This window comes from Argentina anserina, chromosome 3 (genome assembly GCF_933775445.1).
Source record: "Argentina anserina chromosome 3, drPotAnse1.1, whole genome shotgun sequence".
In the NCBI taxonomy this organism is placed as follows: Eukaryota; Viridiplantae; Streptophyta; class Magnoliopsida; order Rosales; family Rosaceae; genus Argentina; species Argentina anserina.
In genome coordinates this window covers 24,604,075-24,616,966 of record NC_065874.1, presented here as the reverse complement: position 1 = coordinate 24,616,966, position 12,892 = coordinate 24,604,075, and positions in this window count along the sequence as shown.

The window sequence follows — 12,892 nt, the reverse complement described above, 5'->3', positions numbered from 1 at the left end:
AACTAGATGCAGCTAAAAACGACTAATCAAAGTCGGGAGTATCCATGGTAATGGCCGAAGGCTTAGCCTTAGAAGCAAGGGGCTCGGACTTTATGGAGATGTGGTGAGTCGCGATCTCAGGGTCCTCATTCACATGATTCAATTCGGGTTGTAGAAACTTCTTGTAGGCAGAATATGTCTTGATCATCTCTTTGGTAGCGCAACAATCGCGATTAAAGGGCTTAAATGAGCCACATTTGAAGCATAGAGACTTGCCATTACCGGAAGTGGAGGCGTAAGGAGGCACACGGCCTCCTTGAGGTTTGGGACGGGAATGGCCTCCTCCGGAGGGTGTGGAGCCACCACCATCACGAGTCCAGGTATTAGACTTGGGCCAAGACCGGCCTTGTTGCCTCCCACCACGAGAGTTGTTGTTTTGGTGCTGGTATAGAGCATTCCTTGATTGATTCTTTTGCTTAGGAGCTTTCCCATAGTTAGACTGTGGCGTAGAAATCTTTTTAGTGCCAACAAGTCTATTGTTTTTGTTGAGGAGGATCTCAGAATGCCTCTCATTCTTAGCCAAGAGCACCATTAAGTCGGTGAAAGATTGAATCTTCCCTTCCTCTACATGAGTGCGTTACATATGAGCTTGAACCTCATAGTTGATTGGAAATGTGTTCAATGTCTTATTGAGAAGATCTAGGTCGGTCTTGGTGATACCAATGGTGCCAAGATCGGATTGCAGGCATAGCATATCCTGATTGAAGTCATCCACTCTCTTATAGTCCAATAGACGGATGTTATACCATGTAACGGTCAATTCAGGGAGAAGCTTATCATGAACGTTGTTGTACCACAATCGTAGTTTGTCCCATAATTCTTTTAGGATCTTTTATGTTCAAGTATTGCCTCTTGAGAGTTGCATGGATGTGACGTCTCATGAAGATAAGAATTTGAGTCTTGGCCATGGGTGGGAAATCAGCAGGAGGGTCGGCAAACATGCATTCGAAAGCGAGCTTCATGGCCCCACACAAATGCCTCAGTTGCATCATCTAAAGTATTGGTTTCCCCACAATTGTAGTACTAATAAGTTCAGTAACCATTTCAACAGAAACATGATATTAGGTCCACCATCTCTTCCAGACTAACCTAAAGTTATCGCTGCACCACACTCTACAATTGTTTCTTTACTTTCATCAAGAACCCCTATGGCCACCTGATTATTTTGAGAAGCCAAAATGCTCCTGCTCAATTGTCAAAGCATTTGGCCAGGATAACTTCTCTACAAGCAACAATTAGTGGATCACTCTCTTATCGTAAAATTTATCACTTGTTGAACTCTTGAGTTAACATCTCCTAATCGAATAATAAACAACCTGATGCATGGAGAAAACTGAGCCTTCAAGTCTCCAACGTTAAACACCATTTGTACTTGGAAGAAGAATCTGGTCCTCAACCGCTCCCTTACCAAATTTAGAAGGTGCTCGTCACGAAAAATTCGTTAAAACACCACTAAGCTAAGGTCATCTCATTCCTTACCTTCAATAGAATTACTTCACGGCCACTGCGTTTCATTTGGATCAGTGGTATAGCTACGATCCAATTCTCAACACCAGACAAATGATTAATTTCACGAAAGATTAGCGTTCTCAATTAAATGCTCATCTAGCAAATAATTAAAAATCATAACGCCATACATGAAATCTCCCCAACATCTTAGATTTCTTGGTCAGCCAAGAACAATGAGTAACATCAATTGTCTATGGCCAACCAAAACAAGTTAAAACACAACGGCAACATAATGTGAATCTCAACTCAATAATTGCATCACCACATTAAGGATGTATCACACACCCTACCACTCCCTTACAAATAATGTTAGAAATGCTTGTCACGAAAATTTTCATTAAACCGCCTCTAACTTATAGTCTTCATATCCCTTACCTTGAAAACAATACTTCAACCTCATTGGGCCTCACCTTGGATTAGTTGAATAACTAAAATCCAGTGCTCAGCATTGAAACACTCAATATCCCTCAATGCAGGATCATCGCTCTCCATCAAGACTTCTTGATAGGTCTTTACCCTGATGGAAATCTATCTACTTAAACCAGTTAGCATTCCCGTAACTTCTTTACCCTGAGTTGATGGTAACCAGTTCTCATATCAATCTTAGAGAATACCGTAGCCCCTCTAAGCTGATCAAACAAGTCATCAATCATAGGCAAATGATACCTATTCTTGAAGGTCACCTTATTCAATTCCCTATAGTCCACACACAACCGCATGGAACCATCTTTGTTTTTCACGAACAACAATGACGCACCCCAAGGTGAGACACTAGGTCTAATGAACCATTGGTCCAATAACCTATCTTTCTGCACTTTCAATTCTTTAAGCTCGTTCTACCCCATCCTATAAGGCGCCTTCGACATAGGTGCTATACCAGGTACAACATCAATGCAGAAATCGACAACTCTCCAAGGAGGTAAACTCGGTATCTCCTGAAACACCTCACTATACTCGGATACCACAAGAATGTCTGTGATAGCTACTTTCTGATCCACAAACTCTACTTGTGCCAAGACTCTTGCTCTCATGACATTAACCGACTTGGGGGAACAAAAACAAAAACTGGCTTTCCGAGACTATGGAAAAACACTACCATGTCAAAGCAATCGATCAAGCATGTAGTGGCCTCAACCAATCAATTCCTAAGATCACATCGTAGGTGTGGTCCGGAATCACTATCAAGGAAGCATAAAATTCTCTGCCCCCAATCACAATATGACAAGTCTTACATATTGTCTCAAGCTTGAGAGATACTCTAAGAGGTGAAGTGACACATAAAGAGCTTCCAAGAGATGTAGGGATCAACCCTAACACCTCCACTACCGAACTAGCAATAAAAGAGTGTGATGCTCCCGTATCAGATAGTACTCTAGCAAGGTAGTCAAAAATAAATAAGGTATTTTCCACTCATGTGTCCCGCTATTAACCAAGATATTCAGAGGGAAGATGAATTACCAAAGTATTATCACAACACTTCTATTTATAGGACGAAACTTTCAGGTATGGCTCCTAACACTCTTGCGTACCCAGTGACATAATAATATCGAAGGGCATGTGATGGGGATCCGCTGCAGTCGGGCCATCGCTGCTGGATGATATTGATAGATCACCAAATACGCAACATACGCTCTGATACCAACTGTCACAACCCCAAAATTCGAATGATAAAAATTTGAATTCAAAGCCATGAAAACTCTAAAACAATCTCAAATATATTAAAATCATCTTATCATAACAGTGTATCGAAACTGACTCCACATCATGACTCAGTCGACTTGAATAATACACAACCAATGGAAATGTAAAATTCACTTAATCCTCACCACAAATAGCAGAAAGAAATCTTCGATAATCTTCAGAGAAAGCCCTCTAATTCTGCTAATCCACACTTGCAGAACTATCTCCTACACAATCGAATAGGTGCACCGAGATTGTAAACACAAACCCGGTAAGCATTGCAGCTTGTATGAGTAAACCAATAGTATAATACACATAGTATACAAGAGAAAAATACTGAAAACATTTAAATATAAATGCACTCATAAGTCACAGGACAACCCATCTGGATGTCCAATAATATTTGAAAATATAAGTGCTCATGAGACATTGGGCAACCTATATGTTTAGCCAAATTACATTTATAATATGGGTACTCATGAGATCCAGGTACTCATCTGTTACCTCTCATGCAGTACGTCATCAGACACTGGGCAACCCATATGTTGCCCAATATCACAAAAATATGGGTACTCATAAGCAGATAACCCATATGTTACTGCTTATGCAGGACACCGGCAGACAGACTAGAGCTCTAACTGAATCGTAATTGTCACCCGGTTAAGGCTTGGTTCTGATACTGCCAACACGTCCGAAGAGAGAGAACACGTCCGAAGACAAAAAAACACGTTTGAATACATAAAACGTTTTACCAAAACTCAATATTAAAACCATGTACAATAACAATTCACTCATGTTATTGTACTACAACAAGCGACTCTTGCTCAAATAAAATAAATATAGTTGCCACTGTATAATTCATTTGAAAATAAGAACGTAACAATATATAATATAGAAACCCATATATATGTATCGTATTTACCATTTATACACATACACAACCGACTATATTATATACATGTCATAGTTCGATATTTTTAAGAAAACGTAAATATGAGTCACCACCAAGGGTAGACTCGTCATAGTGAGATTTATTTACATTCACCATAGTCCATAATCACTAAAATATTTTTAAAATCATTTATTAAAATAGCGTTTCACTTACCCATGAACCGTAGACGATCAAGTTCACGTAATTTTAAGCCAAAACATATTTTTTTAATAATTTTTTATAAACTAGTGATGCAATGACTATGGTAGCAACTCAAACTAAATTTAATAATTATAATACTACTTTGATCATGATGATAAATTGTGAGGTTTACTCACCTTATTTCCCGCGCGCAACTTCCACGACAACGAAAGCGATTCTCTCACTCGTTTTGTCGGTCACCTAATAGCATGATAAAATGCTTAGAAAACGAAACGTAAAATATAAGGTTACGATTTAATTACAGCTAAACATTGTTCATAAAAACAGTGGTCACAAAACTGTTCGTGATTTACTGTTCACAGAACATTGTTTGTGCTTTATTGTTTGATTGAACATTATTTTGGGTTTCACTGTTCACTGAACACTATTCACAATTACTGTTTACTGAAAAAGTTCACAATTACTGTTCATGAACACTGTTCGCAGTAACTGTTCACGCGCCGCCACCATTTTCCGACCACCACCAATGACCACTAAATTTCGCCACCACAATTTAAATGACATTCCTAACAACTTTCTAGTTCATAACAAAGTCTAAATCAAAGCTTAAAACCTCCAATTTCGGAATTTCCGAAAAATCCCAAATCAAGAACTCTTGAATTGAAATTTCTTGGTTCGAGTTCTTACCTTTCGATTTAGCTCAAAACCTTTGTAAGGGTTGTTGACGACGTTGAGGCAAGGAGTTTAAGACCGGTGACGAAAAATTGAAGAACACAACCGGGTCACCGACGGGTTTCGTGGTCGACTTTCGGGCTTCGATGCGTGGAAACCGGCGTGCTACTCCACGATCCACCACCACAGGGAGGCGCACAAGGAGGAGACGAAGCTATCTGGGTTGGCCTGGTCGCCTGAAACCCCCGGAGTCGGCTGGAAAAATCGGGTCGGGTCGGAAGAAATATTTTTACTCTAAAGGGCGTACGTGTGGAGATAAAGGGGGAGAAAATGGGGGTATTACATATCTTGTATTAATTTCCTTTAGACATTCGACTAGATCACGAGATTAGTTTAATATAATTTTTCCTAATCATAATTATCTCTTTTCTTTTTCTCCTTACGGGCTTGCTCCCTTGCCAATTGGCATCGATTATCATAAACAGAAGAGCGCAAATTGGATGAAATAGGTAGCTACTTCCATCCTCTTCCTCCCATTGCACATTAATTTAATGACTTTTGTAGGTTTTTAACTAGCATACAACCAATTAGTCGAAACAGTAATTATATATATATATATATATATATATACACGAAAAGTTTTCCCTCCACACTGTGAACCTCCACCTTTCGGCTCACAGGATGATGTGGCAGCCCTACAACCACCAATTGTAGTCAAGCCACCTTATTTGACTAACAGAGGTTTCAGGCGTCTCTGTTTAAATGAGGGATTTGTGTTGGTTGCAGGCATTAGTGGCTTTCACCCTAATCTTTATTAACGATGATTCCCTTAATTCTTCTATTCAAGTAACTCAATACCCATATGGAGACAAATTCGTAGAAACTAAAGCTAAATTGTTGCAATTGGTCAGTTAATGAAGGAGCTGAAGGCACAATTCGAAGATAATCTTCATTTGAGCTTGGGAACTAAGGGGAGGAGCCTGACCTTTCTTGGGTTCAATCGAATCACCACCTCTTCTTTCTTTCCATCTAGAATGTCATTCTGGAGCACATGGCCTTTTGGGGTCTCCTTCCCATCGATATTGGTGTTGAACTGTTGATGGAAGCTGAACTTTAGCGGGGAACATCAAGGAAACGACGAGAGTTGAAAATCAGTGACGATCGAAGTCAAAGAGCACAAGTACTAGAGACCGAGATCGTCCAAATTTATGTAAATCATTCAACTTAGAGTGGAAGTGAAACAAAACACAATCATATCGGCCGCCTCCTACCTAAGAGCTTATATCTTCCACCTCCATTAAAAGAATCTAGTCATGATTCCAGAACCCAGGACCGTTTTGCCGGAGTATATTAAATTATTAATTTAGGTTATTATGTTATTTATTCTACTTTCTCAGATCAGGCTACTATTGAGAAAGATAACTAATTAATGGGTGTGTTTAAAATGTTTAATTACTTTTTATTGGAGGAAAGTCTGGAAACATGGGCTTTCCATTCGCAGATTTGCAGGTCTTTAGCTTCATGGAGATGAAGGGAAGAGCCATTTTACCATTTTGATGTGGGCTCTGATAATTTTGACTTCTTCTATTACTACGACTCATGGTCCCAGAAGTTTAAATAGCTGGTTAAACTGTTAAAGTAATTTGATATTGATCACTTTTTGTTTAACTAACTTAAGTCTGTTAGGGGTTATTATACACGCGTTGTTAAACCACATATATGTGAACCTCCACCCAGTGGAGAGAAGAACCTCCGATATATATATATATATATATAGATATATATCCAGTCGAAACAGTAATTATTTGTTGCAGGTAGGAGTGGTATTCAGTTTAAACGGTTCAGTTTTGGGGTCAAACCGTAAACCAAACTGAAATTGAACTTCGGTTCGGTTCGGTTCGGTTTACTGTTCGGTTTTTCAATATGGCAAACTGAAAACCGAACCGAACGGTTCGGTTCGGTTCAGTTTTTTTCGGTTTTTTTTAAAAAAAATTCTAGTTTCAAAATATTGTCCATCGACACCAATAGATGTGATCAACATATATATTTAAGGACCATGTAAAAATTTCATCCATTTTGAACATAGTTTGATCGTCCATACTAACGATTAACCAAAAAAGAGGCGTTTTCACATAATAAAACCCCATTGACCGGGGCTTTCCCAAATGAGTTTCCTTGTTTCGACCACGCACGATCGATGACAAAAATTATGTGATTTCAAATATGTAAATAAAATTTCTCATTTGCATCTTGGTAATGGGTCCTCCCTTAGGGTATATTAGTGTTGTTTTTGGTTTACCGAATATTCCGACGGTCAAACGAGGTCCGAATTGGATGAAATTTTAAAATGGTCACTAAATATATATACTGATCACATCGGATGGTGTCGATCAATTCCGATAAGTTTCCTTCATATAGTCGCTTCATAATATGATAGTTTTATTATAACCATAATATAAAAGGTTATGATACATTAGTGGACATTTCGGCGATCGACAACTCCAGTTTGAAATATGGTCGATCGACACCAGTAGATGTGATCGGTATATATATTTAGGGAACCCGTAAAAATTTCGTCCGTTTTGAACATGGTTTGACCGTCCGTACCAACGGTCAACCAAAAAACATGCGTTTTCACATAATAAAACCCTCATTGACCGAGATTTTGCCAAATGAGTTTCCTTGTTTCGACCACGCACGATCGATGAAAAAAATTATGTGACTTCAAATATGTAAACAACTTTTCTCATTCGCATCTTGGTAATGGGTTCTCCCTTAGGGTATATTAGTGTTTTCGGTTTACCGGAAATTCCGACGGTCAAACGAGGTCCGAATTGGATGAAATTTTAAAATGGTCACTAAATATATATACTGATCACATCGGATGGTGTCGATCAATTCCGATAAGTTTCCTTCATATAGTCGCTTCATAATGTGATAGTTTTATTATAACCCTAATATAAAAGGTTTTGGTACATTAGTGGACACTTCGGCGATCGACAACTCCATTTTGAAATATGGTCGATCGACACCAGTAGATGTGATCGGTATATATATTTAGGGAACCTGTAAAAATTTCGTCCGTTTTGAACATGGTTTGACCGTCCGTACCAACGGTCAACCAAAAAACATGCGTTTTCACATAATAAAACCCCCATTGACCGGGACTTTGCCAAATGAGTTTCCTTGTTTCGACCACGCACGATCGATGAAAAAAATTATGTGACTTCAAATATGTAAACAACTTTTCTCATTCGCATCTTGGTAATGGGTCCTCCCTTAGGGTATATTAGTGTTGTTTTCAGTTTACCGGAAATCCGACGGTCAAACGAGGTCTGAATTGGATGAAATTTTAAAATGGTCACTAAATATATATACTGATCACATCGGATGGTGTCGATCAATTCCGATAAGTTTCCTTCATATAGTCGCTTCATAATGTGATAGTTTTATTATAACCCTAATATAAAAAGGTTATGGTACATTAGTGGACACTTCGGCGATCGATAACTCTAGTTTGAAATATGGTCGATCGACACCAGTAGATGTGATCGGTATATATATTTAGGGAACCTGTAAAAATTTCATCCGTTTTGAACATGGTTTGACCGTCCGTACCAACGGTCAACCAAAAAAACATGCGTTTTCACATAATAAAACCCCCATTGACCGGGACTTTGCCAAATGAGTTTCCTTGTTTTGACCACGCACGATCGATGCCAAAAATTATGTAACTTCAAATATGTAAACAACTTTTCTCATTCGCATCTTGGTAATGGGTCATCCCTTAGGGTATATTAGTGTTGTTTTCGGTTTACTGGAAATTCCGACGGTTAAAAAAGGTCCGAATTGGATGAAATTTTTACAAGGTGACTATATATACATATCAATCATATCTACTGGTGTCGATCGATCTTGAGAAGTTTTCTTCATATAGTTGCTTCATATTGAGGCGGATTTAGTAATTACACATCCGCTTGTATATATATATATGTGTTTGTTTTAGCAAACTTATTTGAAACATACATATATGGGCATACATATAAACATAGATGATTATATATACATACATAACACTACATATAAACCTAAAATCACATTAATCAAAACAAATATTCGGTAAGATAAACGTAAAATGACATTATTTTATAAATAATTCAGTTTTTCGGTTCGGTTCGGTTTTTTATGTGCCTAAACTGAAATCAAACCGATTAATTCGGTTCGGTTCGGTTTTTCTTATGTTCGGTTCGGTTTTTTATGTGCCCAAACTGAAATCAAACCGATTAATTCGGTTCGGTTCGGTTTTTCTTATGTTCGGTTCGGTTCGTTTTTTTTTCGATTTCGGTCCGAATTTTTCGGTTCGATTTTCGGTTTTTCGGTCTTAAGTGCCACCCCTAGTTGCAGGACTTGCAGCGATCCTCAGTACAGTGTCTCCAACATAATAAATACAAATTAGAGGAGGCCCTTAAGCTTTGGAGCTATCCTCATGGGAAAAACACACAGAATAGGATCCAAAGCTCACTCTCTTTTGCTTCAAGTACTATTCAAATAGATCCAACAATTAGCGGATAATTTCCTGATATAAACAAGGTCCACGTTTTTCGTTTCTAAGCTAAATATTTGTGGACCTGGTAGCTTGTTGAAATAGCCGGCCTTATTTGCAGTAGCCGAGTATCACAGTGTGAACCGTGCGCTCAATTAGTGATTTATATAATGACAGAGATTACATATATTAAACTTCTAGTCAATGTATCAACATTACAAGAAATCGAGGAACAAGAAACTTTTAGAACATGAATGCATTACATTGAACTATTGATATTTTCATATGTGTAGCCATTGATTAAGTAACTTCAAGTAACTTTAAACATTGATTTTAGTCCGGGATTACTTGTATGTTGTAGCCATATGCATGATCAAGCTTCAAGACTCAATAACCAGACTTATATACTGCCTCATATATTAACCATACCTATACATAGATCAATGAATTGAACAAAACAAAATATGCGCGCGTTTATAGTAATATCATACATATATGAAAATCAAGCCATAAGGATACGAACAGTGGAAACTTAATATGAAGATCAAAGATACTATAGCAGGAAAGGTTTCATATAGTGGAGCATCTCTTCTTCTTAACCCTGTAACTAGCAGGAGATTGAGAGCATGACTGAAAGAAAGACTCTACCTCTTCACCCCTTGAGCTTTCAAAGACGTCGGGGAATTCCAGTTTTCTTTTATGCAAGAAAACTCGTCCTTGCTTCTTTCGCGGTGTGGCTGGACAGCTCTGAATTGCAGGTATTCTTTGATCATGAGAGGTTGGTGTTCGACATGATGAGTCGTCTTCCACCTGCTTGTCATATGATCCTTGAATAATCTCTTGAATACCACCTTCTTCCTCGACACTTTTTCGGGCTTGTTGGAATTTTGGTGAAACTTGGTGATCAGATATCTGATCAATACCTTTAGACATGGAGGTCGACAGTTGAAATGGACTATAGCAAGGTAGTAAATTGGAGAAAGAGGTGGGTGTAAGTAGTAGTTGAATCGTAGAAATAAGTGGAGAGGATTTGACAAATATGGAGTTTTGTATATTATCCTGTGATATTGATAGCTAAGCACCTTCTTGGATTGTATTTTCTCTGCAGAAGCATAAAATTCTGAGTCATATAAATAATAATTAAAATTAGAGGATCCAAAGGAAGAATATATTTCAGATATAAAACCAATGCATACGGTTCTGTAGACTACTGAAGTACAAAACTACAGATTCAAATTTTTATTTGATTGAAAGAATACTGATCATGTTAATCTAAATTGATAATATTACCTATATTTGGTGTACAATTAAGGATCTCATGAAGACTAATTATTAACATACAGAACGCCTGTTTGAATTGGATCAATCATTGGGTAATCAAATTTAAAGATAATTAAAGTACGTATAAACTGGTTGTTTATATCGTTTTTCAAACAGTAGAAACTGGCCCTACATTCCTGCCCTCCCTCTTGAGGATTCTTATCGTTATTCTCTGTATATAACTGTCTTCCTCTCCCAGTTGTCTCCAATCCATCTTCAAAACCATCCGCATTGGAACCCAACTTGGACGTTGGAATGTAACTTCACAGTTCACACTTGACGCTGACACAGAAATTTGAATACTCGAATCCCATGCAAGCAACTAGCTACTTAATTCCTCGATCAATCATCTATTAATTTATATACATCCATATACACACATATATGTAATCTGTGTACTTTTTCAGGTCATGTAGGATCATCATGAGAAGGAAGCTAGTACTGTGCATAATGCAACTCAAAGAAAAATGATCAATCCTCTGATGTTACTCAAAGAAAATTGAGGAACTTGATTTGACGGCATGTTATCGTCAAAATCTATATCGTCTAATAAAAGTGACTGACTGATTGATTAAGCTCAGAATGAAATTTACGTAAACCATATTCACAGCAACTATCCAAGTAATTAAATTGAGTTGAATCAAGAGCTCTTAACCTTTAGCCCTTACAAATTAACTACTTATTTCAACCGTACCATCATATATAAGTATGAGTTTAAGTATCTCATCAAATTAAAGGATGCATAGAGAAGCTTGACTCTCTACCCCAGCCCCGTGATCGATATGATGACTCGTAGTTCCTTCGATCCTTTGGTGGCGGATGGATGATATATATATATATATATATATATATAAATATAAATATATATATATATATATATATATTAAACACTTCTATTTTGACTGAAATTGTACAGATGTGATCTACACATTATACTCTAAATGTTGAACGGTAAAGATGATGAAATGTGATCGAAAAGTTGGTTAAATGACCTATCCTTTTTTTTAGACCTAGGTATTTTAAAGGGATAGCTCATTAACCAACTTTTTGACAACATTTCAACATCTCCACCGTTCAGCTTTTAGGGTCTAATGTATAGATCGCCCCTATAACATCTCAGCCAAATTGGTGATTGTTAAGGTATCAAACTTGGTGAAAGTAATGGACGCACCAGATCTGTCAAACATGAACCGTTCATGCTTATAAGTTTAAATCACAGTTTTGAATGCCTTAAACACCTCCATTTTTCCTGCAATTTTACCGATGGGATCTACATATTATACTCTAAATGTTGAACGGTGGAGATGCTGAAATGTGATCGAAAAGTTGGTCAAGTGACATATCCATTTTTTAGACCCAAAAAAAGATCCCTTAGTGGAAGGGCCTGATATATATATATATATATATATATATATATATATATATATAGTGGTGAAGCTTGTTGTTAGACAGAATGATGCTTCCTCATAAATTTAGTTTAGTCTTACTTGATAGGGTTTATGGTGGTCCATATTGTAGCAGTCATAGTGGTGATAGAGTTTTAAAGGGTGGATCTGGAGGAAATTGAAAAACAAAAAAACAAAAAAGATGGAATAGATGAAGAGCGAAATGTGTCTGAAAGAAATGATTAGAAGTGCATACATGGTGTATCTTAAGCTATGAGAAATAAAGAGAGTGAATGCAGGTTATCAGTTTATAGCAGGATATTTTGGTGCTATAACGAGAACTGGATCGGAGAAGGCCAAGGAAAAGACTCAAAGGATCAAAGGAGAATGAGGTGAGGCATGAATTGTGTGGGAAAAGATGATTTAGTACCGGCACAAATTAAGTTAAAGTTGCAATCCCGTTCAAATTAGGTCATACACAATGCACATACAACTTATTTGCAATTGGATTAAAGAAGCAATTGCAACTTTGCAAGCGAGTCGTCAAAGTTTAACCTAATGAGAAATATCATAACTTGTGTGATTCCTATGACAGAGTTCGTCAATGAATTAGAGTCGCTATAATCAAGGACGAACCTCTTACATGTGAAA